Source organism: Podarcis bocagei (genome assembly GCF_964188305.1).
Source record: "Podarcis bocagei genome assembly, chromosome: 2".
Lineage (NCBI taxonomy): Eukaryota > Metazoa > Chordata > Lepidosauria > Squamata > Lacertidae > Podarcis > Podarcis bocagei.
The window spans coordinates 100,060,250-100,087,218 of record NC_138126.1 but is presented as its reverse complement, the minus strand read 5'-3'; the positions used below and the strand labels follow the sequence as shown (position 1 = coordinate 100,087,218).

At 46.3% G+C, this 26,969-nt stretch overlaps 1 protein-coding gene across 2 annotated transcripts in view; it reads right to left on the bottom strand.

Annotated features, from left to right (window-relative positions):
• The window catches only part of LOC308581895 (uncharacterized protein), a 102,960-nt gene extending 76,905 nt beyond the window's left edge, over positions 1 to 26,055 (bottom strand). For both annotated transcript variants that reach the window (XR_014005347.1, XR_014005348.1), the window contains exon 1: positions 25,867 to 26,055. The gene's annotated coding sequence lies outside the window, so the exon portion shown is untranslated. The remainder of the gene's footprint in view (positions 1 to 25,866) is intronic.
• Positions 26,056 to 26,969: the final 914 nt, after the last annotated feature.

Sequence of the window (26,969 nt, the reverse complement as noted above, 5' to 3'; positions counted from 1 at the left end):
TTTCACTGCTAGATAATCAAGCTGATTGACTAAATGAGTAAATTTATTGCTGTTGTTAAAGTTAGGGTAAAAACAGGGATAACCACAAGTGGATAATAATGGTAATATAGGTGATGCTTTGGTGGAACTTTAAAACATGGTCAGAGTTTAAAGCTGCAATGTTCAGTACAGTTACTAAGGAGTAACTCCCATTGAATGCATTTGGGCTTCTGCACAGAGGCGCCGACTCCATGGGGCCTGAGGGGGCCCGAGCCCCCTCAAAAATTCGTTTGGGGGGGCTCTGCCTCCCCAATAATCTCGGGCGCCCCTCCAGCAGAGCGCCACCGCCGCCCCTCCCCCAGCCCAAAATGCACAGGGTCGGGCTGCATGCTTCCTGCCCTCCCTCCCGAGCAAAAGCTCCACCCAATTTCCTTCGGAGCTGATTAATAGGCGCAGCACGCTCTCCCCTATTCGCTCACGAGGAGGCGACGCCACTTTATCTGCATATTCATGAGCTTATTTATTATTCATGAGCTTTCGCGGGCTCCCCCAATATTTTTTATAAGTCGGCGTCCCTGCTTCTGCATAATATCCTTAGGATCCCATTGAACAGCTGCTACCAATACACACACACACACACACACACACACACACACACGAAGCTGCCTTACACCAAATCAGATGACGTGATATAGGTTTTAATGGATAGGAGAGGATATATTAATTGCAAGTTATCCCCCCAGGTGCCCACCTGTGTGGGTTAAACAGAGTTTCAAAATCCCATCCTAATAGCGATGAGATTGCACTGGCCTATTTATTCTGAATGTTTATATGTGATGCCAGTAAAGGTTTGATGATGATGATGATGAAAATCTCATCCTTGGCAGCAAAATTAAAAACATAGCAATTAGGCAACAACTAGTAAAATAAGATTTATAATCTTGCATTGATTCACAACAACAGTAGCAGTAAAAACCATGCAGGCAAAATGCTTGTATTTACTAGCATTTTATAACTAGCTTCAAGCATGTACCTAAAGCACAGGCATGTCTACATCCAATGCTAGTTAAAGACGGAACAGGAAATACTATATGCTACTTCCTTTCCAGGAGAGGAGGGAAATTGCACTGCACAGAGTCCTTTCTGTCAGTTGTATTTCTATGGTCTGAGTATCTGCCTAGCAGCAATACAACTCTGCCCCTTCTTATGCTAACTAGCAAGAATATGCATTCGTTAGTTTTGTCTACTAATCTCCCAAAGATCACTGGTTCATCTAGCTCAGTACTGTCTATACAGACTGACTGTGACTCTCCAGGTGATGTTGTGTTACACTCCAGCAGGTGTCCTCTGGAATGGGGTCCCAGTTCATGGAGGTATAAACTCCCTATCCAAAGCACTAAAGAAGGAAAACAGGGTTGATTATGACAACCACAAAGATCACCAAGAGCCAAGCACAGGGAAACAGTATAGTTCCAAAATGTAATCCAAAGATAAGGTCGGGAACCAGTCCAAAGTCAATACCAAAGGGAATCTAGTCATGGTACAGCACAGCAAGGAGGGGCAACTAGGTTCAGGATCAAGGAGCCAGAGACCTCCCAGGCCACAGTCCAAATACAGCTGGTGGTCAAGGTGTCTGGGAGACCCCTGACTTCCAGGGGAACTTCTACTCACAAGGTGCATGATGACTCTAACAGTTTGTAAACGTTGTAGCTCCTAGGCCTGAGTCTGGGTTTTTGACACTGGCATTGTTGAGGGTAGGGTTCTTCCCAGCCCCCTGACAACACTGGGAGTTCTCAGCCCAGTATACCTGAAGGAGCATCTCCACCCCCATTGTTCTGCCTGGACACTGAGGTCCAGCACTGAGGGCCTTCTGGCAGTTCCCTCACTGCAAGAAGTGAAGTTAAAGGGAACCAGGCAGAGGGCCTTCTCGGTAGCGGCACCCACCCTGTGTAATGCCCTCCCATTAGATGTCAAAGAAATAAACAACTATCTGACTTTTAGAAGACACTTGAAGGCAGACCTGTTTAGGGAAAATTTTAATGTCTGGTGTTTTATTGTATTTTAATATTTTGTTGGAAGCTGCCCAGAGTGGCTGGGGAAACCCAGCCAGATGGGTGGGGTATAAATAATTTTTTTAAATTATTATTATTATTATTATTATTATTATTATTACTTGTGAGTCTTCCACCGCCCAAGGGTCCCTCAAGGGGATCCTTAGTGCTGATCCTAGAGGAACCTGCCTGCTACCCTTGATCAGTGGGGGTGTCTGCTTCATCCTCTGAGGCCTTTGTGATCTTTACTTGGTCAGGGCTCGGTTCTCATTCCTACCTGGAGATGTCAGGGGTCAAACCCGAGATTTTCTGCATAAAAAGGAGATGATCTACCACACAGATGATACAGCAAGATGTGCATCATCTAGAGATTGTTTGGTGACAAGTCCTAAAATGAATAATCATTTTAGACCTTATGTAAATGGAACCATTCACAACACACATTATCTGTCAAGGATAAGGAGGGAGAAGCTGAACTGTAACAAGGGAAGGAGACTGACTTGACATGTGATTTCACACTCACATGTTTGCTTCTCCAGGGCCATCAACTCATAGAAAAAGAGTTTGAGATTTGTTCTCAGTTTGAATAGTACAGCTAGGAAGTGGGGGTGGGGGTGGGGAATACCTGACTTTAAAAAAGAGAGAGAGAAGGATGGAGAACATTAACTTTGTGACAGTCATCAAATTAAGCACAGATTATGTTTTAGAGCACAATTCGAAGTTTTCTAGACATTACATTTTGAAGAAATGGGGATAATTGAAATGGGGAATGCCGTTTCAATCTCTGGCACATCTGATTTAAATGCAGTGCAATGATGGCAATTATGGCGCGAGGCTGCCTGTCGTCTTGAAGTATTTATGATTCTCTCTCACTCATCCATCTACCCAACCTGTGATGAAGTCGCTCATGTCCAAACAAGGTCTCCATCTCTTGTCAGATTTGTTGACAGATCAGGTCACAGCTTTGATAAAGACACTTACAGGTAGCTACAGGCTGTGAAAACTGCTGTCATCGCAGATTAGCATACAGTAGTTCTCCTCTTGCCTGACGTTTCTCATTATTAGGGAGTGGGGGGGCGGCGAGAGGGAGAGCATGCAGGCAAGGAAGGGAGAGGGTGTTTTTTTTTACATTGGAGATAATTGGAACTATGGAAATCATAGTGAAAAGGGAAACCCTACAGTATGTGGACTTAGGAACAGCAAGTAACATGCTAGAAAATGCAAATGGGCGAATAAGTAGAAGGGAGAAAAGAACAAGCTGCTTCCTATAATGGGGCAATGGAGTCAACTCTCAAAAGGAAGCAGGTGGGAAGGTGTACAATCAGAAAGGCGAGCAAGCTCCTTAAATTGCTCTCTGAGGAAAGGATTCTCAAACACATGCAGATCCCAGGCTCCCTCGTTTTCCCCCTTCCGTTTTTGATTCCTGCCTGCACGGAAGCATTTTGTATGGGGAGAAAGAAAGAAAGAAAGAAAGAAAGAAAGAAAGAAAGAAAGAAAGAAAGAAAGAAAGACTGAATGTTTCCACTGGGTCTAACTAAAATCAATATTTTAGTTCAGAACCCATATACTCCATTCTTAGAGCTGGTAGTTCTGCAAGGGCCTGTTAGGACTTCCACACTGGGCATCTGTCACCAGAGGTTAATTACTTAGATACAACAAATTATCACAAGGCTAAACAATAAGCCCTCTGACCTGAACATGCTACTCATCCGTCTATCATGAAATGAACCGGTCTCATCACATTCATGTCAGTGGAAGACAAACAGAGGGGCTATCCAGACTTGACATTTGTGCTCTGGATAGGCAAACAGCAGCAGCAACAGAAGAAGAAGTCTACTTGAAAGTAAGATGCACAGGCAGACAGCAAGCTAGCCACTGACAAGAAAATAATTAAAGCTTTTCCTCCCCGTGCTCCATCTTGGCTCATTCCTTTTGACTCATGCGCAAACACACACGGAGATCTCGCAAGATGATGAGAAACAGCAACGTTCGCTACAAAGCCCAGAATTCTGCAAGGTAAGAAGCTTAAGTGTACAAAGCCTACAAGATCCTGAAAATCTCAGGTCTGCTTCATACGATCACATCTATGGTAGGTCTTTGTAGGAAGCGTGAATGATATCCCAAGACCATCAAGAGTCAGGAACGGAAACAGTTGTGTTTAGGAGACATCTGGATGCCTAATGTCCAAATATTTTATTCATGATTCAGACTGAATCCCACCCATGTTTTCACTTTTCAGATAATAACAGCTCATGATAGGATGGAATTTGGTGTGGATCTGAGCAAGGGCTGCAGCTCAGTGGTAGAAAGTGCATGCTTTCAAGACAGAATGTGCCAAGTTTGATCCCTGGCATCTCCAGTTTAAAAATGATCAAGTAGCGAGTAATGGTGAAGAACTTTGTCTGCCTGAGACCCTGGAGAACTGCTGCCAGTCAGAACAGACACTCCTGAGCTAGATGGACTAACATCCTGACTTGGTACAAGACATCTTCCTATAATTTGTTGTTGTTTAGTCGTTTAGTCGTGTCCGACTCTTGGTGACCCCATGGACCAGAGAACGCCAGGCACTTCTGTCTTCCACTGCCTCCCGCAGTTAGGTCAAACTCATGCTGGTAGCTTCGAGAACACTATCCAACCACCTCGTCCTCTGTCGTCCCCTTCTCCTTGGGCATCAGAGTCTTTCCCAGCATCAGGGTCTTTTCCAGGGAGTCTTCTCTTCTCATGAGGTGGCCAAAGTATTGAGTCTCAGCTTCAGGATCTGTCCTTCCAGTGAGCACTCAGGGCTGATTTCCTTAAGAATGGGTAGGTTTGATCTTCTTGCAGTCCATGGGACTCTCAAGAGTTTCCTCCAGCACCATAATTCAAAAGCATCAATTCTTCGGCGATCAGCCTTCTTTATGGTCCAGCTCTCACTTCCATACATCACTACTGGCTTCCTATAATACTTATGTCTAAAAATGGATTCTCTCTTTAAGAAGTGGGGTGGATGGGCAGTGCAGTGTGGCAGTATGGGCCCACAGAGTGTCCACACCCACATGAGACCCACACATGAAATACAGAACTTTCGTACTGGCGTATGCAGATATATGGGAACTTGGGGGTGGAGGAGAAATTGTATTTTGTTTGCATTTAAAGTCTAGCTAATGCATACTTTCTGAAACAACGTGCAAAACAAAAAAGACAGCCATCCTTTGAAATCCACACGATTTTTGCAAAGCGGTTCTGCAGCCAAGTACTGTGTACAAAAACGCGTATATTAGGGTGAAGTGTGCAAAAAAAAAGTTTGCATTTGTGAACCTAATGTACAAAAATGCATTCTATTAGGGCTTTGTAAAAATGTGTAGATTAGGCAAAACTGAGTACACAAAATGTATGCAGTAGGAGAAATTTGCACTAAAATGCTGAATAATATTCATCAGGATATTTCTCTCTTTTGTTCTTTAAATTGCAAACTGTTGTGGAAATGTGGGAAAGTGAACCTAAGATCTGAAAAATAAGAAACTGAGGCAAACTGAGATGGACAGGTTCAGCCATCCCTACCCTGGAATGAGAGGCTTACAAACAGATACTCTGGTAACTCTGGAAGACACACTAGAGAACACACAAGAAGCTGTCCTGTGTTTGTTTTTTTCTGTCAAACAAACAAGGAGAATCGGTCTGCTAACAACTAAAGAAAGAGAGATGTCTTGTAGGAGCATCTCCAAATACAGCATTATAAGCATTTTTAGCTCAACTTCATCTGGCTTCAGTGTGAACAAAGGAGATGCCATGCTTTTTTACATATTTCCCCCACTATTACAACGCATAAGCTCTTTGCAACAAAGAGATTGCTGTTAGTTCTTGTCTGCTTATCTCTAGAAACCTTGAACGACACAATGCGTATACGCATTTCACATTTGAGTATCAGGAGTTACACACTGCTATATTTTAATGGGCTTTTTACTAAGGTAAAAAGGCAAAGGACCCCCGGACGGTTAAGTCCAGAGAAAGGCGACTATGGGGTTGCGACGCTCATTTCTCTTTCAGGCCGAGGGAGCCGGTGTTTGTCCACAGACAGCTTTCCTGGTCATGTGGCCAGCATGACCAAACCACTTCTGGCGCAACGAAACACTGATGGAAGCCAGAGTGTACGTAAATGCTTTTTACCTTCCCGCCACATTGGTACCTATTTATATACTTGCACTGGCTTGTTTTCAAACTGCTAGGTAGGAAGGAGCTGGGACAGAGCAACAGGAGCTCACTCCATCACAGGGATTTGAACCGCCAACCTTCTGATCAGCAAGCCCAAGAGGCTCAGTGGTTTAGACCACAGCGCCACCCTATGCAGGTGACAAGGAAGCCATGCCTGCTCTCTCCAGCATGCTCCCTTGTCCTGTAATCCATCCCCTCCCTCATTTGCCTGTCACCTAGAGACTTACCTGCCATCTCAAGTGAAAGATGGAAATGTAAGACCCATATGGGGAATAAAGAGGAGCACCAGGAGATATAAAAGATCACTGACCTGTGTAAGGGATTGCAGCCACAATTGCTGACCAGACGAGGGTAGCTTGGGCTGGTGCAACTTTACAGAGGACAGTCCTCTACTGGAAGGGCTCTCAGGGGGCAGCCCTTTCTTGCCTAGGGACCCTATGTTGGAAAAGCTGCCTGGTCCAAGTCTGCTTTAAAGTACACAGAGAAGGCAGAGCAGGAGGCGCCAGGAAGTTGTCCACAACAGTCTACTGCCTAGTTTTCCCTACTATAATGAGATGTACTGCATTTTTTATTAATTTTGAAATTTGCATCTGCAGCAGAAACAGCCAATGTGGTTCCCTCCAGATGCTACTGGATCAAAGCTCCCATCATGTCTGACTCTTGGCTGTGCTGGCTGGGGCTGCTGAGAGCCAGAGTCCAACATCTGGAAGGCAACATATTGGCTACACATCTAAATCAGCACATGCAGATTTGATTCGATTTGTCTCCTTTTTGTCCTCTATTTTGGGTGGTGCATTTCCTCCTGGGGGGGTGCTGCATCCATAAGTGGACACCCTAGATCTGGCTCCAGGAGAGGCGCCAGGGAAATATATTTGCCCTGAATCCCTTTGCAGAATTCCTCCAGCCCCCACGTGCACGGACACAGGTTTCTGTCTGGCACTCATTTTCTCAATTAAGTTTCGTTTCTCACTCTCAGCTGCCTCCATCACCCTCTTAGAAGCTCAAAAACTGCCTTCCCTCCTCCTTGTAAACAATTTGGCCATGTTTTTCCCAGCACATACAAAAAATGTGTGTGTGTGTGTGTGTGTGTGTGTGTGTGTGTGTGTGTGTGTGTGTGTTTTAAATGGCTATATACGTTTAGTCCTGGCTTCGTCATAAAGTGTGGAGAAAGGAACATGCCCAAGCAAGTCTCCTGGATTATTAAAAGCAACATCAGTTGAAATAGCAGCCTAGGGAAACCAGCCTTTGTCAACTTGCTGGTGCTCCTCCTGCCAGCAGGACAGATTGCTGTCTTCGCTGAGGAACAATAAAATACCGCACAGACATGCAGCAAACACAGAACCTGTTAGCCTCATTTATTTCTCAACAACAGCGCTGCGGGGTTAAAGTACAATAGACTAGATGGAAGGCTGGAGTGAGGAGATGGAAATGTTCAAAGGGCACAGGGAAAAGCTTGAGTCCGGTGCAACTTCAGATTGATTAGATTCAATGTAATGGCTGGACTGGGAGAACAATGTTCAGAACTGAATCAGTTTCCATTGTGTTCCAAGTTTGATTTAGCAGAGCTGCAAGATTTCAGGCCAGATATGGTCAGAAAGGTGGGGATTTGGCCTAAGGGCCACTTCTAATTCTTTGCACTGTTCGTTTTAGTCAATGTCCCCTTTCATTCCCATGGAGATATCTCCACTGCTGGAGGCACAGATGCTTCTGCATTCCAGTTGCAAAGAAGCAACACAATGTTCTCCAAAGCCACATTCACATTGTGTATTTAAAACACTATTTTATCCCTTTAACAGTTATGGCTTCCCTCAAAGACTCCTGGGAGCTGTAGTTTGTTAAGGATGCTGAGAGTTGTTTAGAGACCCCCTATTCCCAGGGCCAGCCCATCCATGAGGCAAAATGAGGTGACCGCCTCTGGCAACAGGGTTAGCACACACCTTGGAGGCTGGATCTGCTTCCGCCTTGGCAGCCCCCCGCCCCATGCTGCCTCCACAGTGGCCTTTTGGTTAACGGAAGGCACTGCTGGTCTCCTACAACCCCTTGGGAGGAAATGGTGGGGGCTGCCCTCTAGGGTCTCTGGGGCTCTGTACCCACCTCACATGATTCAGAGTGGGCCCTTTCCTCCCTTGTTAAATTGGGTAGTGTTGATTTGATTTCCCCCTCCCTTGTTCCTGATGTAGATCTTCACTGCCCGCTTGCTCCCGATGTAGATCTTAATTCTTCCCTTGTTCCTGAGGTAAATCTTCACTCACCTCTTCTTCCCTAGCAAGTGGAGGAGAGTGCCATTTTGTGGTTCGCTTCAAGTGCCAAAATGTCTTGGGTTGGACCTGCCTACTCCCCTCACAGAGCTACAATTCTCAGAGTGGTTTCAAAACAAACCCATCCCTCTTCCCATGGAAAGCTGAGGGTTGCAGCTCTAACAACTCTCATCGCCGTTAACCAACTGCAGTGCCCAGGATTCTTTGGAGGAAGCCATGACTGTTAAAAGTGGTATAACAGTGCTTCCATGTATGGTGTGGCCCAAGTCTCTGATGTTAGCCTGCGGCTGGTCTTGGCCAGATTCCACAAGAAAGGAGCCGAGAGCCCAGCTGTACCCACTGATGAGTCATAAAGAAATGGCAGGACCCCGGGGGTGAGGGGTGGGTGGGAATTAAAGGCCTTGCTAGGACATGAGTGGGATGTCCGGTAAAGGCAGCTCTTAAAAGGCTAGCCTTTTGGTCTTAGCCTTGTTTTACCACAAACCCAGGAGATCCCGAAAGTAGCAGCAGAGTTGGGAGAATAACTCAAGTACCATTGCAGCGAGCATTCTCAATCCATCATGGTCTCCGTGACTAATTCTGTATTGTGGTGCCCATTATTTCAATATTCCTCTATAAATATTCATAAACTGTCAGCTATGAAAAAGGATCCTGGCTCTGGTTGCATTCCTTTGCTGGAAATGGAGGAAAGAGGGACAAAGATAAGGACAAAAGGAATTAGAAGAGCTCTCTAATCAGTGACGTTCCATTCATTTACATGAGTGGGGAGAGTCTTTTCCAGGAAGGCCACAGTGGCCTGAATTGCACAAGTGTAGTATATGATTCACTACCGCACCAAAGCTCTGCATTGCCGTTATATCCACACCCCTGGGATATGAAACATCCTGCACCGTAACTAGACAATATCAGCCGCCCATTACTTTGCATGAGCTGGCAGACTGCGGTGGAAGGATTCTCCAACAGCCTGCTCTAACCCTGATCTCATTCCTGACCACTGACCATGCTGGCTGGGGTTGATGGGAGTTGGAATCCAACAGCACTTGGTGGGCAACAGATTTGGGGGGGGGGTAGTTGCTGGCATTTTGAATGCTGCGTGCGTGTGCACACACGAAACATACCCTGCATGTAGGAAACAAATACAGTGGTACCTCGGGTTACAGACGCTTCAGGTTACATACGCTTCAGGTTACAGACTCCGCTAACCCAGAAATAGTACCTGAGGTTAAGAACTTTACCTCAGGATGAGAACAGAAATCGGATGGTGATGGCGTGGCAGCAGCGGGAGGCCCCGTTAGCTAAAGTGGTACCTCAGGTTAAGAACAGTTTCAGGTTAAGAACGGACCTCCAGAACGAATTAAGTTCTTAACCCGAGGTATCACTAAACATTAGGGCTACATTAAACTACATATCCAGACCCTCCAAGTGTCCATATTTCCTAGAAGCAGGATTTAGAGAAGCCGTCCCAGTTTCTGATTTGATCCTGGAACGTCCCACTTTTCCTTAGGATGCCCTATTGTTGGAGGGTATGTATCATGGGAATTGGGGTTGCTTGTGTGTAAACCTCCAGCCGTTCCCAACTGCTTGGGTTGTTTGTGTCTTTCCCTGGCTGAGCAGCCCTTCTGCGCTGCTGCTCAGTCACTGGCAGAATCCGTCAGTGGGTGTCTCCTAAATTTCCTCCAGCATAAGAGTTCCTTAACGGACAACCTTCGCCTCGCCTCCCTGCGCGGAAGCCTTCTGCGCAGAGTGGGCGTGCCAAGCGGTGGTCCTCCACTCTCCTCACTGACTTCACTGGAAGAGTCTCGGAGCCTCCCCTCCGAAGTGCTCTCTGCCTCTCCCTTCTTCCTGGTGTCACCGGGACTTCTTTCCCCAGAGGACGTTCTCTCTCTTCCCTTACTCGTTCCCTCTCCTGCAGAATCTGGGAGCCTAGCCTCTCCACTCTGCTCCGATGTCAGTTCCCTGACAGTATGCATATCATAGGAAAAAGTTTGTCCTCATGTAGGGATGTTTTATATATATATATATAATGGCACAGCTTTAAAAGATGTGTTCAGCCTTCACTATCAGAAGCATTATGCCTCTGAATATCAGTTGCTAGGAATCTCTGGTGGGCAGATGGGCTGCTGTACTCATGTCCAGCTTGGAAGCCTCCCACAGGCATCTGGTCAGCAACTGTGAGAACAGGATGCTGGACTAAATGGGTCATTGGCCTCATCCGGCAGGCCTATTTTTCTGTTCTTATGATTCCCCCACCCACAATCTGAAGTGATGCCGGTGAAAATTCCAACTTCTCCTCCTCTGTAATGCCTCTAGATCAGCACTAGCATCGCCTAACCAGGGAACTTCTGTTTTGAAATATTGCATTCATATATAAATAATAATTCTACCCTGCTTTGCTATAAAATAACCAAGGCGGCTTACAATCCATAAAATAACAATAAATCTGAAGCACCAAACGACTTGCGATAAGCTTATTGTAAAAACATACACATAGCAGCAGCAAAACAATATCCCAGAAACGCACGATTATATTTACCATAATCTTGAGGCGTTTTAGATCGTAAGCAATTTCTGCGCTTCCATTTTTCAATTCTGTTTGACAGTGTAAGCATTTTAAGAAACCTGAGTGTGTGCCTTTCTTGGTTTGCTCAGGGCATTATCCCGTATAGCATTGCGCCGTCTTGCCCTGCAGTCCCAGATCCCCACATTGACCTGGCTATGTTATATATGCACAGCTACAGTGTGCAGACTACAGTTGCCAGCCAACACAACACCACTCCTCCATCTCCACCATATGCTAGAGCACAACAGTTGTACGCATTTTCACAGGATGCTCTGGCCCAGGGGTTGTCAACCTGGTCCCTACCAACCACTAGTGGGCGTTTCAGGATTCTAGGTGGGCGGCAGCAGGTTCTACAGCAGAAGCTGAATCCTCCTTCCATCGAGCACTGGTGGGCGGTAAGGAAATTTTACCATCAAGAAAGATGCATTAGTGGGCGGTAGGTATAAAAAGGTTGACTACCCCTGCTCTCGCCAGAGAGGACCGTGCATACTTCCTGTGGATAGTCGAAAACTGATGAATTTATCATAGAATCATAGAACTGTAAAGTTGGAAGGGATCATGAGGATCATCTAGTCCAACTCCCTTCAAAGCAGGATTTTTTGTTAAAAGTCTCCATCTCCACCAACTGAGCTATGTTTATGATGTTTTTCGGGTCTAAAATAATGGAATTATATGGCTGGATCTTGAAGGTCCCCCAGTCCACCCTTCTGCTCAGTGCCAGGTCAGCAATGCAGGAGGGAATGTTAAAAAGTAAAGATAACGGACCCCTAGATGGTTAAGTCCAGTAGTCAAAGGTGACTATGGGATGCAGTGCTCATCTCGTTTTCAGGCCAAGGGAGCCGGCATTTGTCTGCAGACAGCTTTCCGGGTCATGTGGCCAGCATGACTAAACCGCTTCTGGTGCAACAGAACACCATGACGGAAGCCAGAGTGCACAGAAATGCCATTTACCTTCCCGCCACAGCGGTACCTATTTATCAACTTGCACTGGCATGCTTTTGAACTGCTAGGTTGGCAAGAGCTGGGACAGAGCAGCGGGAGCTCACCACCATCGGGGGGATTCGAACCGCCAACCTTCTGATCAGCAAGCCCAAGAGGAGCTGTTGTTTAAACCACAGCTCCACCCACGTGATAGCATCCCTGACACATGACTGTTGAGCCTCTGTTATACTCAAGCAAAAGGGAGCCCTACCATGTCACAAAGTCTGTTCCACTGGAGCCGAGATTGGCTTTTACTGAAAGCGATGCGTAATGAGCACATGAAGTAAAAATGCACATCCACATTCCGCCCTGCATTAACAACCTTTGTACGCACGAAGAATAGCACGAGCGGGTTCTGGTGTACTAATGACCTCACCTACTTCAGGACCAAGCTTAATCACTGGGGTGGCACGTGCTGAGTGTCATCGTACAGCCCGTGCCAATTTCCTATGAAGTTGTGAGGGGGAAGCATTTCTAGTGAAGCATGAGCAGGTGCAAGGAGGATGCTGGTGCTTTCCCTGCCAGATCTCTCTTCCCCCACCCCCAGTCAGCCTGCTCATCCCTCCCTCTTCTGTGTTGATGTTGCTGGTCTGGCTACATATGGACCTGTGCTAGGATGAGTTCATTGTTTCTGTGCAGCTTAGACCTATCTTCCAAGAAAACGAGGAATCCTGAGACTCCAAGTTCTTTTTCCGAAGTAAAAGCAAGGCTTTTCCCCCAGCCAGAACTCACCAGAACTCAGTTCCGGCACCTCTCAGGTGGGCGCCATTGCCATGATTGGAGAAGTGTTCACGGTGAGTTCTGGCACCTCTTTTTCTAGAAAAATAGCACTGAGTAAAAGTAAATGTTATCTATTGCCACATCCAAACTGTCACTATCGGGGGGGGGGGTTAAATCACGTACCAGGAAATTCAGGTTGTCTGTGTATAGTTGATTGGGAGTTTTTGAACAGAATCCCCTGCCCCCCACTCAGATATGGGCTTTTTGCAACAATGGAAGTGACAAAGGTAAAAGGTAAAGGTAAAGGACCCTTGGATGGTCCAGTCAAAGGCGACTATGGGGTTGCAGCACTCATCCCGCTTTCAGGCCGAGTGAGCCGGCGTTTGTCCACAGACAGCTTTCCCGGTCATGCGGCCAGCATGACTAAACCACTTCTGGCACAACGCAGCACCATGACGGAAGCCAGAACGCACGGAAACGCCGTTTACCTTCCCGCCACAGCGGTACCTATTTATCTACTTGCACTTTGTGCTTTCGAACTGCTAGGTTAGCAGGAGCTGGCACAGAACAATGGAAGTTCACCCCGTCGCAGGGATTCAAACCGCCAACCTTCTAATTGGCAAGCCCAAGAGGCTCCGTGGTTTAGACCACAGCGCCACCTCACTGCAAAGTGAGGGACAACACTTGCTCGATGTAATGTTTTCTAACTTCCTTGAAAAGAGAGCCAGAGTGGTACGAGTGTTTTGACTAGGACCTGGGAAGCCAGGGTTTAAATCCCGTCTCAGCCATAAAGCTCACTGGGTGACCTTAGGTCAGTCACCCACTGATCTAAAGTATCATAAAAGGGATGTTGTGGGGTTTAAATGAGGAAGGAGAGAACCCACATAGGTCACCTTGAGCTCTTTGGCAAAAAATGAAGGATATAAGTGCAATTAATCAACCAGCAAATTTAAATGTTGTTGGCATCTGTCTTTCTCAAGAATGACTGGATATATTTGAATGAATGCTCGATAAATAGATGGTGCCATCTAACCTCCCTGCAAACAAATCAGGATGAATTCCCAGTAAACAGGTAATCAGGAAGTGACCTATCATAGCTGCAGCAGTTCCTGGCATGTACTTTAATATCAATTAGCGTATTTTTCGCTCTATAAGACGCACCAGACCACAAGACGCACCTAGTTTTTGGAGGAGGAAAACAAGAGGAAAAAAATTCTGAATCTCAGAAGCCAGAACAGCGCTGCACAGTGAAAGCAGCAATCCCTCTTGCTGTTCTGGCTTCTGGGATAGCTGCGCAGCCTGCATTCGCTCCGTAGGATGCACACACATTTCCCCTTACTTTTTAGGAGAGAAAAGGTTAGTCTTTTAGAGAAAAAAATATGGTACATTGCTGCCCCCCGCTACTATGATATGTTTGCACTCAGAAAAGATGGAGTGCTGCAGATAAAGTAGGAACAGTGGTGTGACAAAATAACATCTTGGTGTTATCCACATCTTCCAAGTGAAATCTTTCTGAGGTTTTCAAAATTTCAAGGAATCTGCAGAAATCACTGTTCTCTTAAGGTACACGCAACAGAGCTCTGCATAACACAACTTCAGTTGCCAACATTATCATCCCATTGCAGATCTGATGTTCTTTTTTTCCAGTTATAAGGGATCACAAACATTATAGGAATAATTTTCAAAGGATGAAAAATAAACATCTTGCTCATTCATTTAAAAACAGGAGTGTGGGCAGCTCCTCTTGGCAGTGAAGGCTTCCCCAAAGCTTATGCAACCATTTTAAGCAAAAGGAGGGGGGAGAATGAGTTTCTGCTCTGCTTCACTCATCTTCTCTCATGTATGTTAAAGTCTCTCCTTTGTCACCCTAGTAACAATTGACCAGGGTAGGACATTGGAGGCGGGATGGGGGGGAGGGGGGGAGTGGATACATGGCTCCATGTCAGTCTGCCATAAGGTTTGTGGAATCAGATGTTCATTGCTGCAGAGAGGGCAGGAGTGGACTTGTGAATTGGGCCATCAGGTTTAGTAAGAAACCTGTGATGACAGTCACAATAAGTTATGCTTCCCTCTCAAATTTTCTGACACTGCATCAAGCAGCTATTCATGGTCAGAAATCTTCCACCCTAACCTTTCGTTGGGAAGAGAACGATTCGTTTATATCCCACAATGGATCGTCCTCAGTAACACAATTACTGAATCATTCACATATTAGCTTTCAGAATATTTAGAATTAGCCAAATTGACAGATATAATAAGGCAAAAACCAAAAAGTGAATTGAAAAAGGAATGGGAGTGTCTAAATGAATACCTTAAAAGCCAAGGTTTGAGGACAGAAATCTGGCTGAGTCTGGAATAACCTTGTGAAGTGAAAGGATAAGGAAGAGGGATTTATATCTGGATGCTAGGATAGAGATGATAAGGAAAACAGGAAGACACAATGAGAGGTAAAGGATTGGTGGAAGTCAATGTTTGTTTTTCTTTTTGGTGTTTATATTATTAACTTGTAAGATATGGATTTGGTTTTTTTGGTTTTTTGAATGTTGGTTTTTGTGTTTTGTGTATTGTTATTTTTTGATATTTTTCGTGTTGTTGTGTGGAAAATACTAATAAAATTATTAATTATTATGAAGAATAAGAATAAGAATCATGCGCATATTGGCATCTCAAAAACTGCTAATACAGTTGCTGAAGGGAGATCAGAGTGGGATTTGTGAGGCCTGGGGAGATTAGAATGCTGCATCTCCAGCTTGTTGCCATTGGCTACAGGCTATCTGTGACATCACAAAAGCCCATGGCAGCTGAGTGTATATAAAAGTGAGCCTTTCCCTCTTGCCCTGCAGAACACAGTGGGCAACGGCTGTGCTATTCAGCATTGCCCAGTCATCTTCTAGCTAGAGGCAGCGAACCGGCAGAGGGATGGAAGTGATCACATGACAGTGGCACGCTGTGAACTACTAACCAACTCACTGAAGGCAGCCGATATCCATGGCCAGAAGTGATGGACCTAGTGGAAACTGGCAGAAGGTGAGTGGAAGCCAGCAGAACTCGTGTTTGAAAACCAGTTGGTGCCATAAGGCTGGTGTTTGTGGATGTAAGCTGGTTGATCTTCACCTTTGGAAGCCCATCAGATAACAGAGTTTTGTAGTGTGCCCCTCCCTAGTGTCTGTACACTGGAAAGGTGGGCTATAAATATATATATATATTAATAATAAATGAATCACTGCTGAGGTGCCCCCAAAACTGCGAGGCCAAGGGGAGCTGTGTTGATGCATCCCCAGCGGTTGCCATTGGCTGCGAGCTGCCTGTGATGTCACCAAAGGACATGGAGTTGAGAGGAAAGAGGTCATTATTAGTAGTAGGAGGGAGGGAGGGGCCTCAGCAGAAGGAGGCTTGGAGGAAGTTGAGGTCAGCAGGGAGGAGGATGGGGACAAGCTACAATTAATTGGCTCTAGTTCTCATTGGCTTTCACTCAACCTACTGTTGCTCCCCTTGCCTTAGGCTGACCAGTCTCAGTAGGCAAGAGCCACCACTGAAGCTAAGGGTTGGGTTAGGTCTGTTAAATGTATTGCATTAGTTGTGAGAATTCCAGGAAAATACTAACAGTCCTTATGTTAACAATGCATTCCATGGGATGACCTGCCACCAAACCTGAATCTGTGGCGGCTTCAAGGCAGCAAAGTACACCTGAGGTGGAACCAACCTAGGGGAAGCAGATGCAAAGGAGAGTTGGGCTCTTAGTTCTTTACATGATATACCGTATTTTTCGTCTCATAGGATGCACCGGCCCATAGTACACCCCCCCTTGTTTTTTGGGGGGGAAATAAAGGGATTTTTCCCCTTTATTTCCCCCCCAAAACCAGGTCGGGGAATCCAAACCAGGTCGGGGAACAGCGGGATGGCAGCGTCCGCCTCCCCGCTGTCCCCGAGCTTGTGGGGCTGGCGCTGGGGAGAAGCGCGCTCCCCAGCGCCAGCCTCCAAACCAGGTCGAGGAACAGCGGGATGGTGGCGCTGCGCCTCCCTGCTGTCCCCCAAGCTTGTGGGGCTGCCCGATGTCTGCCCAAAGCGCAGGGCGCTCTGCTTCAGCACGCCCCGCGCTCCGGGCAGCAGGCTGCTATCCGCAGCCTAGGGAGCCCTGCGGGAACTCCCGCGGGCTCTCCAGGCTTGCTGATAGCTTCCTGAAGCCTGGAGAGCGAGAAGGGTCGGTGCGCACCAACCCCTCTCGTTCTCCAAGCTTCAGTGAAAGCCTGCATTCGCCCCATAGGATGCACACAGATTTCCCCTTCATTTTTGGAGGGGGGAAAGTGTGTCCTATAGGGCGAAAAATACGGTAATTGCTGTTTAATATAATTATAATTGCATTGTTTAAAAACAAATTGCAATAAGTAAAACTAAATTATTTTTTTAATAAGCAAGTAGTTTTTTGGGGGGGAATCAGCAGATGTGATCTATTTCTGCATGAGAAGCTGCATTTGCCAAAATTCCCTCTTCTGCATAGCTATTCAAGCAGGGATAACTGAATGTCGTAAGTGGGATCTGTGCTATGTTCTGGGTCCATTGAAGGTCAGGAGACGAAAGGAGGAATGGACCTCTGTGCCTTTAACATAGGGGTGGAGAACATGCAACCCCTCCAGCTGTTGGTGGGCTACACCTTCCCTCATCTCTGATTACTGACCTTGTCAAACATGCATCCTCCCCATCCCAGCACCCTGAAATGGAGCCCCTGAGCTGCAGGCTACCAGGGTGGTCTCCTTATCCCCAAGGACTCCCCCAGTCTCTGCCTTCACCTAGCGAAGCTGATAACACACCCAGCTTAAAATAACTGAGCATATCTTACTATGTTCTAGATCAGCCTTTCTCAACCTGTGGGTCCCCAGATGTTGTTGAACTACAACTCCCATCACCCCTAGCTAGCAAGGCCAGAGCTCAGGGATGATGGAAGTTGTAGTCCAACATCATCTGGGGACCCACAGGTTGAGAAAGGCTGATCTAGATAGGACTGCCTCTTTAAACTCCTCCTTCCACCCCAAAGAAATGGACCCTCAGATTAGTAGCTAGGCTGAGAATATGGTGGGCTCCAGAGCAAGTTTATCAGGCTGGAGCTGTCCAGGGTCCTGCCATCCAGGCCAATGTTCCCTGCTACAAATGGATGCACCACCAGGTTTTTGCTCCTCTCCAACTTCCTATTGCCTCAGGTGTTCCTGATCTGGACATGACAAGCTTGAAGTGTCTAAGTCAGGCATAGGCAAACTCCAGGTGTTTGGGACTACAATTCCCATCATCCCTGACCACTGGTCCTGTTAGCTAGGGATGATGGGAATTGTAGTCCCAAACATTTGGAGGGCTGGAGTTTTCCTATGCCTGGCCTAAGTCCTCCATTCCAGCGGCCTTAAGTCTGTCCCAATGGTTCCAGATGCAACACAGCAGAGTAAGTTCCCCGGATCAGCGACACTCTTCTGCTCTTGCACAGGCCCTGCCTGCAATTTATCAGGTACCAAACATTCCTTACCCTTCTCACTTAACAATGAATGAACAATGCTGGCTTTTGCCACACTTATTCATTACTCAATACATCTTTTAGGAGCCATTGATTTTGCTCTTATGTATTTCACTTCAACCTATTGATCTGATTAGTCTCTGTAATTCAAGCTAAATTAGCTGTCATTTAGTGGAGGCATAATTTGTCAGAAGTCAGCTGCTGGGTGGCCTGCAGTTATTTTGGTGTACATTAGTTTCTTCAGTGCAGGAGAGCAAGACTGTTTGTACGATCAAAGTTACATACTTAATGGATATAGTCTGTCTGCTAAGAGACTAGCCAATGGCTCAGCAGGCTTACTGTACAAATGGGAAAGGATTGGATGTTCCATTTAGTTTTCAACAAAGGAAACAACCATCTTCTTTTCTTACAAAGTCACAGTATTTCTATCATCTCTTGATCATGTGTACCTGAGATGCTGTGGAGAAGGTACACTTCCCACCTGGAAGCAGATGGGAACGCAACCATTTCTTGAGATCAGAGAGACCTTTTTTATGGATCTGCAGCGAAGTGACTGCTTACTTTTTTACCTATGTTGACAATTTGTATACCACTTAATCACAGTCCCCTCTATAGGGTGTACAGGAGACTCGGTACAATGAAACTAAAAATGAGTTCAAACAAGAAAATCACTATGGATTCAAAACTCCTGCTGGTGTGACGAAAAAGTTGGTTTTGCTGGACAGATTGGGACAGTAAGTGTTTCTTTCTTTCTTCCCTGCCAGCAGATGGTTAATGAATGGCAACCTCTGATTGGCTGTGGTTCCGGGAGGGAGGGTTTAAAAGGAGAGGATTTGAGGAGAGACAGTCAGGAGTTGTGGGAGCTGAGAGGGTTGGAATTGAAGTTGGAGAGGTTAGGAGATAGTAAAGGTAAAGTTAAAGGGACCCCTGACCATTAGGTCCAGTCACAGACGACTGTGGGGTTGTGGTGCTCATCTCACTTTATTGGCCGAGGGAGCCAGCGTACATGTTATGTACTGAGTTGAATAGGATCCAAACTGCAGCAGTCTGATTGGTCCTAGAACAATGCAGCAGTATGATTGGTCAGCAGGAGCCACCCAATCCAGCTCCAGATAGAAGTGAATCCACAACCTGATTGGCTTACAGGAGAATTCCAGAATTAGCCAATCACGTGCAGCCCATTGTGTAAATAATGTATATAAAGCAGATACTTTGAGGGGACTTCCATTCCCTCCTCACCACTATGAGCTGAATAAAGAGCATGAAATCCACTCTCGACTCCGAGTATATTTCAGTACAGCTTCCGGGTCATGTGGCCAACATGACTAAGCCGCTTCTGGCGAACCAGAGCAGCTCACAGAAACGCCGTTTACCTTCCCGCCGGAGCGGTACCTATGTATCTACTTGCACTTTGACATGCTTTCGAACTGCTCGGTTGGCAGGAGCATGGACTGAGCAACGGGAGCTCACCCCGTCCCGGGGATTCGAACCGCCGACCTTCTGATCAGCAAGTCCTAGGCTCTGTGGTTTAACCCACAGTGCCACCTGCGTGCCGTGAAAGGGGTTAACCCTCTAAAACTCCAAATACAGCAAAACCAGCAGTTTTAGATTCAATATTCACATTCCCCTCCTCCCAAATTCTTCCTAGCTCTCGACGCACATGCAGGAAGGAGTCTTTCAGATCCTTAAATGAAAAAAGAGAGAGGAGCCTTTTCTGTTTTGATTAACAAGAGAGTCTTCCTGGGAGGCTTTAGTGCTTCCTTCTTTTCAGCGGCTGGCTTGTTTAATTTAGCCCTCTCATAATAGCCGCTAAGATAAAGAAAGCTCCTCCAGCAGCTCGCTTTTCCATTGCCACCCCCCTCCACATGCACCTGAGCACCAAACAATGCCAGCCACCATCGCAAAGGTGGTTTATTGAATTCTTTGGGTTGTGACACCTTGGAATATTGGGCTGTCGGAGGCATTTGTGAAAAGCCACATTCTCCGCAGGCACTGTCAGAGGTAGGGGAGAGAATTGGCCTTCGGAGTAATAAGGGACACACCTGCCAGCCCCTCTGCTCCCTGCCTCCTCTTTCTGTTTTCTATCCCTGGCTCCAGGAAGAAAGGGATTGTGCCGCTGCTCATTGTTATGGACAAAAAACACAAACCAGCGGTGCTCACTGCCTTGGTCTCATACGCCCACGCATGGTTTGACTGGCATGTCTCCCTCTGGGGCTGCGGGGGCAGCAGCAGGCACACGGGATAGAGGGATTGGATCCTAAGGACACGCTCGCCTGAAGTGCATCATTTGCGTAAAGGCACTTTGAAGCACGGAACATCTAAGCATCTTAGATATGTAAGCTTAACTGCACATCCGCTCGTGCCAGTCACAGCTACTGCTGATCACAGGCCCTAAAAAGGCGTGTGTGTGTGTGTGTGTGTTACTGCTCTATATCCTTCAACCAGGGAGGCAGAAGAAAATATGGACTACGGAGAATCCTGTGGTACAAAAAGGCACAAGGTATGGTTCAAATGAAGCTTGAGGTTCTAGCAGGGGAGCGCAGCTATCGTGTACCCTTGACTGAAGAACGGTACACTCCTTCTATCCGGGGTGGTCGTCTTTGGGGCGATCACACAGGGTCTCCGGACGTTTCACTGTCTATTGATCCCTGTGCCACCACTTTATTTCTCGCTGCCACCACCCAGGCCCTACTTGGGACAATACTGAGTCCCGTCAGGGTTAAATTGAAACATAAACTTTTGTTTATTTATTGTAGTTTAACAAGCGTGTGGTTTCATAAACAGTATCAGTCAATTACATTCATGGGGTGCCTATCCAGTCCTATAACTTTCACTACCTGCTCTCACTCACTAAACCACCTTTCCGATATTTACTTGTCTGCCTAGCTTGTCTGTTCCTGACACAGCCTATTTCGTTACACTAACTCAATCTACTCACAAACTCTATCCCAATTCACTCCCACTCCAACCAACCAACCAACTCCCAACCAACTCCTCCCTTTGCCCCTCCCAGAGCTGGTTTTATAGTCCCACTGACTCCACCCCCCTGGGTCCTGACTGGACAACCTGTTTAACTATTTCACCTCCACTCATATGTTAATGTCACAGTCCTCTTCCACCGAGCCCGCAGCTTCAGGAGGGACGCACATGGAGTGAGCGTGAGGTGGAGTGGTGAGGGAGGAAGGGGACACCCGCCTAGCCAGCCAGATCAGCTGAATCAACCCTGGCGATCAATGGGGTGACAGATGTCACAGCCAGATCGCCCTCACATCCGAATGAAGCTTGAAGTAACAATGTCTCTGAAGAAATAATAATACCCCACCCATCTGACTGGGTTGCCCTAGTCACTCTGGGCAGCTTCCAGGATATGCAGAAACATAATAAAACATCAAACATTAAAAACTTCCTTATACAGGGCTGCCTTCATATGTCTTCTAAAAGTGGTATAATTACTCGTCTCCTTGGTACCTGATGGGAGGGTGTTCCACAGGGTGGTCGCCACTACCAAGAAAGAAAACGCACCTTACAGGGTTATTGTGCGCAAGGGAGAACCATGTACACAACCTAGAGCTCCTTGGAAATGGAAGTGGAATATAAAGGGAACAAAACAAAGAAATATTGATTCTCATGGGCAAGCTTTTTTTCCCCTTGGCGTATAAAATGCTGCCTTCTACTGAGACAGACCATCGGTTCATCTAGATCAGTATTGTCACCGCTGCCAGGCAGCAGTTCTCCAGGGTTTCCAGCCAGGAGTCCATCTCATTTCTACCTGGAGATGCTGGGAATTGACTCTGGGACATTTTGGGCGCAAAGCATGTGCTCTATCACTATGCTACGGCCCTTTCCTTTCTTCACAATGGAAATGCTGGGGACTTAGCAACCAACGACGATTGCAAGAGCGGGACTCTGTATCTCAGAATCCCTTGAGACCCACCACTTTTGGGGGCAGAGAACAACCACACAACAGCTAAAGCAGGAGCATCCCATGCCATCCAACCTACGGCAGACTCTTCCCTTGAAGAAAGCCATTGAGCTGGATTCAACTAATGAGATCCACTTGTGGAAGCCCACAACGGGGCTCTCCCGCTTAAGCCTCCTAGAGAGAAGCCTCTCTTGAGTTTTGGACTGGGGTTTGGGGAGAATGCAGCAAAAGGAGATAGCCAGTGGGGTGTAGTGGTTAAGAGCGTGAGTGAACTGGGTTCGCGTCCCTGCTCCTCCACATGCAGCTGCTGGGTGACCTTGCGCTAGTCACACTTCTCTGAAGTCTCTCAGCCCCACTCACCTCACAGAGTGTTTGTTGTGGGGGAGAAAGGGAAAGGAGAATGTTAGCCGCTTTGAGACTCCTTCGGGTAGTGATAAAGCGGGATATCAAATCCAAACTCTTCTTCTTCTTCCCCTGTGGTCCCAGCAGATTTGCTCTGGGGTGGAGGGTCAGGAGAACCCACAACAAAGCACAAGGGGAGAAGGGGAGGGGCATTCCACCAAGCAAGCTGAAATGCTTGCACCAATGGAAGGATTGCCATAGCACCTTTTGGCTTCGGCTGGAAGACAACAAATGACCCCTTCAAAAACTGCAGGTTCCTCAAAACGCAAACCACCAGCAGCAGCTCAAAATCACCCGACAACGCAAGCAAGTTGGCAGCCTGAATCCCCACTCTGTGAAAAAAGAACTTGGAATGAATTATAAATGCTCATAAGGAGATTTTAACATCATTTCTGTTTCCCTGAATTATATATCCTTGGTAGCCAGGGAATCTCGCTGCTTGCCAACAGGAGCAGCTACCTGTAGCATACGGAGCGGTGCTTAGTATCTTGCCACATTTTACTTGTAACAACAAGAACTGAACTGTTGCTTGCTGACAAGTCCTTAGATACACACAGCTCCTGCTTGTTGTCTTCAGGAAACCCTAGTGATCTGAATTGAGGAACCCGACATTGAGGAGTTCAGAATTACTGACTCTCCAATGGCTTTATCTAAGTTTGCCTTAGTTGAACAGATTTTATTGCCTCTGAGCAGTTGTGCGGCTTTAAATACCGGCTTGTGCAATTCAAAAGATATGTGAAATGCCTGGGATCATCCATCTCTGGAGACTGAAAGAACGACACTGTCAATAAGGAGACTGAATTTTTTTCTACTGCATCTCACTTTGAGGGGCTTGCGCACACAGTGACATAGAAAAGTGTCATACTGCAAGTTGCTCCCATTAAAAACATAGGCTGTTTTCTGTGTGAGAAGCAAGCTCTCTCACAAGGCGACACTTCCTCCAAAAACGCTATCTCCTTTTGCTGCATTCTCCCCAAACCCCAGTCCAAAACTCAAGAGAGGCTTCGCTCTAGGAGGCTTAAGCAACACAATTCAGAGTGAAGCTAAGCTATTTGTAATTATCACAGTTAAGCCATTCTGCTCCTTTGTTCTAAGAACATAAAGAAAGCTCTGCTGGATCAGGTTCAATGCCCATCTAGTCCAGTGATTCCCAACAACTGACATTCAGAGGCCTGCTGCCTCCAACAGTTCAGGCAGAATATAGCCATCATGACTAGTAGTGATTTACAGCCTTAGCCTTCATGATTTTGTCTAAACCTCCTGTGAAGCCGTTCAAGTGATAGCCATTGCTACCTCTTGTGGGAGCTAATTCTACAATTCGACTCTTGAGTGCTTTCCATTCTCTTGTCCTGAATCTTCACTCATTCAGCTTCTTTGGAAGTCCCCAGATTCTAGGAGAGAAAAACCTATCCCTAAGGAGGACACAGGATGCAGAAGTTATCTGCAACTTGAACACATAACATCCTTATATTTTGACTCTGACTGCCAAAGCCTGACGAGGAAAGCACAAAGGCACAGTATTTTAAACACTCATCCCTCCAATAAAAGATATCATGGAGGGGGCAGTTAATAGTGTTTATAGCTGAATGGTCGCAGGGCAGGAATAAATATAATATTACAACAATAATTAACTATATCTCTAGAGGCTAAAACATGTTAACCGTTAAACCATGCACAAAACGTCAGTAGCAACCAACGTGTCACTGAAGAAACAAATACAAACAAATTTTACTAAGCTTTTGGGGGAACCTCTGGAACAGGCATGGGGGTACATTAGGATGCACAGGGGGAGGAGAAGAGGGAAAGTTCCATTGCATGAATGGACCTTGTTGCCTGCATACACACCCCACTTAGCACCAAGCTGAATTCCTCCCATCATTTCCAACATTAAACACCATCTCTCACAACAACCTGGGCAAAGAGCACTTAACCTTTCTCTTGGGGCTCCTCTAGACAACCAATTTATTGACGATTCATCCCAGTTTCATTGCACAAAGCTTATGCAGTGGTTAAACTATGCCCTGTTTTTATTGAGCATTCATTCTGATTTCTCTGTGGGGAGGTTATATAACAATGAGCACCCATCCTGTTTTGCTTGTGGGGTGTCTGTATGTCTTTGCATTAATCATTTGTTCATACCACACTTTCCAGAGCATTTCCCATCCACTTCCCTAACTGCAAGAAGCTCTTTTAAAAAGTGGATTTGATGCACTACAGCAACAGAAGGCTTTAACCCACTTTGTGCAAACTGAAATTACCAGTATCTGCTTGAATGCCTGGAGGCAACCCCTAGATACTGTCCCCTTTCTCCCTTCCTCTGCATAGTTCTTGTCCTTTGAGCATCTTCTAGTGAATTCATACCCAAAGCCTTGAAGGACTGAGCCCTATGCTCTGACCTGACCCGAGCCCTCTTCATTCCTCCTCCTGCAAGCAGAGCTCACCAGCTCTTGTTATTAAACCTACATACAATTCCAATTTTCATAGAATTAATAGTACAAATACCTCTAGTTTAGCAAATACCACAGGCAGACTCTCAAACAGAGGAACCTCAGGACTGGTGGCCAAAAGTGTTTTTACCTGGCTACAATTGGTACCTGATATCACCTCTTGCTTGCCTGGAGGAAGGATGGACAGAAATGTGCAGAAACTTGCCTACTGGGCAAAGGTAACCTTTGCATTTGTTGCTCTACACACTGTTGACTCTGGCCCTGCCTAGCACCGGCATGTGGCCCCTGGCAGGGAATGTGGCCCTCGGTATGAAAAAGGATCCTCACCCCTGCTTTAGAATGACAAATAGGTCTTTAATGGCTGGATGTCTTTGCCTAATTCCTTATGCATTTGTGTCCTTCTGTGCCAGGGTAGCTCTGACACTTCCTGCCTTTCCTCCCACCCTCTTTCTGCTCATCTGAAGCAGGGCCTCTTTTCCTTCCTTCTGTCATATGACACTGTTGTTGCATTAGCAGCCTCTCAGATTGCCTCGAGCAATCATTTTTGTTTCTCTTGAGTTGTGGCTGAGGCCAGCGGTCCCATCATAAATTAATGAGAGAGCTGTGGAACTCCCCAGTCGGAAGGTGCAGGTTTTGAAATTATTAAAAGCATCAACTTTCATTTGAACAGCAACGCACACACACACACACCAGCACACCCCGACAGTGAAGTAGCAATCTCAAGCAAGCTTGAACACACATGGACTGACAAACCCTAGGATCTCATCTTTCCTTCTGCCACCAGCATCAAGTTCATAACGGAGTCCTGACTTCAGCAGGGAATTCCCCGTCAACTAACTATTGGAAAGAAAAACTCACCTTCTCGTAACAGCACATTCCTTGCCACTCCAAACAAATCTTTGTGTTATTTTTGCAGCAGGAAGAATAACCAATTGGTCAAAGAAACTACCTCTCCATGGTACCCTAGGCTGTTTGTTTTACTAAAAAAACTTGCTTCCCAAAAGGAAACTGATCCACTCTACCCTTATTAATCTTTAACCAAGAACAGTCAATGTACACAATCAAGCCGGGCTAAGGTGCGCAGTTTAAGGAAGATGTGGGTAGACAGTGATTGTGATGAGAGAACAAACCTGCATTTTAGCGGATGGCATGAAGGTAAAAGGTACTTACCTGCTGCTGTGCTGAAATGCAGAGCCTTTCTTCTTGGTTTGTCATGGCCTTCCTGTAAATAACAACAATGACTAATCAACAACAGCATGAAAATAGATGGTTTGATGATGTGTCACAGAGCAAATTCTCTTTCCATTTTCACTTGGGTGTGCAGGAAAATAATAGGAATGAAAACTGGAGTGGGCACTGGAGGAATTTGCTGAGGGATGAAAAGATGTGACACAGATGTGTGCCAGGCAAGAAGGGAATCTAAGCCAAACAGCAGCACGAGACAATCAAGTCAAATGGAAATGTGGACAGCTGAGACAGCTGAATTCACAGAAACATTACGATAGGGAAGCACCTGAGCAAGGATTTGTTCAATTATCAGCCTCTCATCTGGACAGCTGAGGTTTGTACCTTGCAAGCGTGTGAGTGAGTGGCATTTCAGGCTTTCTAAAATGGAGGCTGACTCACAAGATTTTAGCTTTGTCTGATTTGGGCACCTAGCTATTCAATACAGTGACTGGTTCCAAGCAGGTACCTCTTTACCGTTCCCCTCTCTCCCCTGCTATATATCACCTTTAAAAACCAATCACTCGAAGCCTTACAATGCACCCACTGAAGTCTGTTGTTGGATCTTGAGTTATGAGGAAGTTGGATGCTATGCACCTGGCAAGTCCAGGTTTTGCTGCACCCCAACTCCCATCAGCCCCAGCCAGCATGGTTGATGGTCAGGCATGATGTGAGTCCAGCAACATTCGGAGGGCCTCATGTCCTCAATTTATCCTTTTCCCCAGCCGTGCTATCTG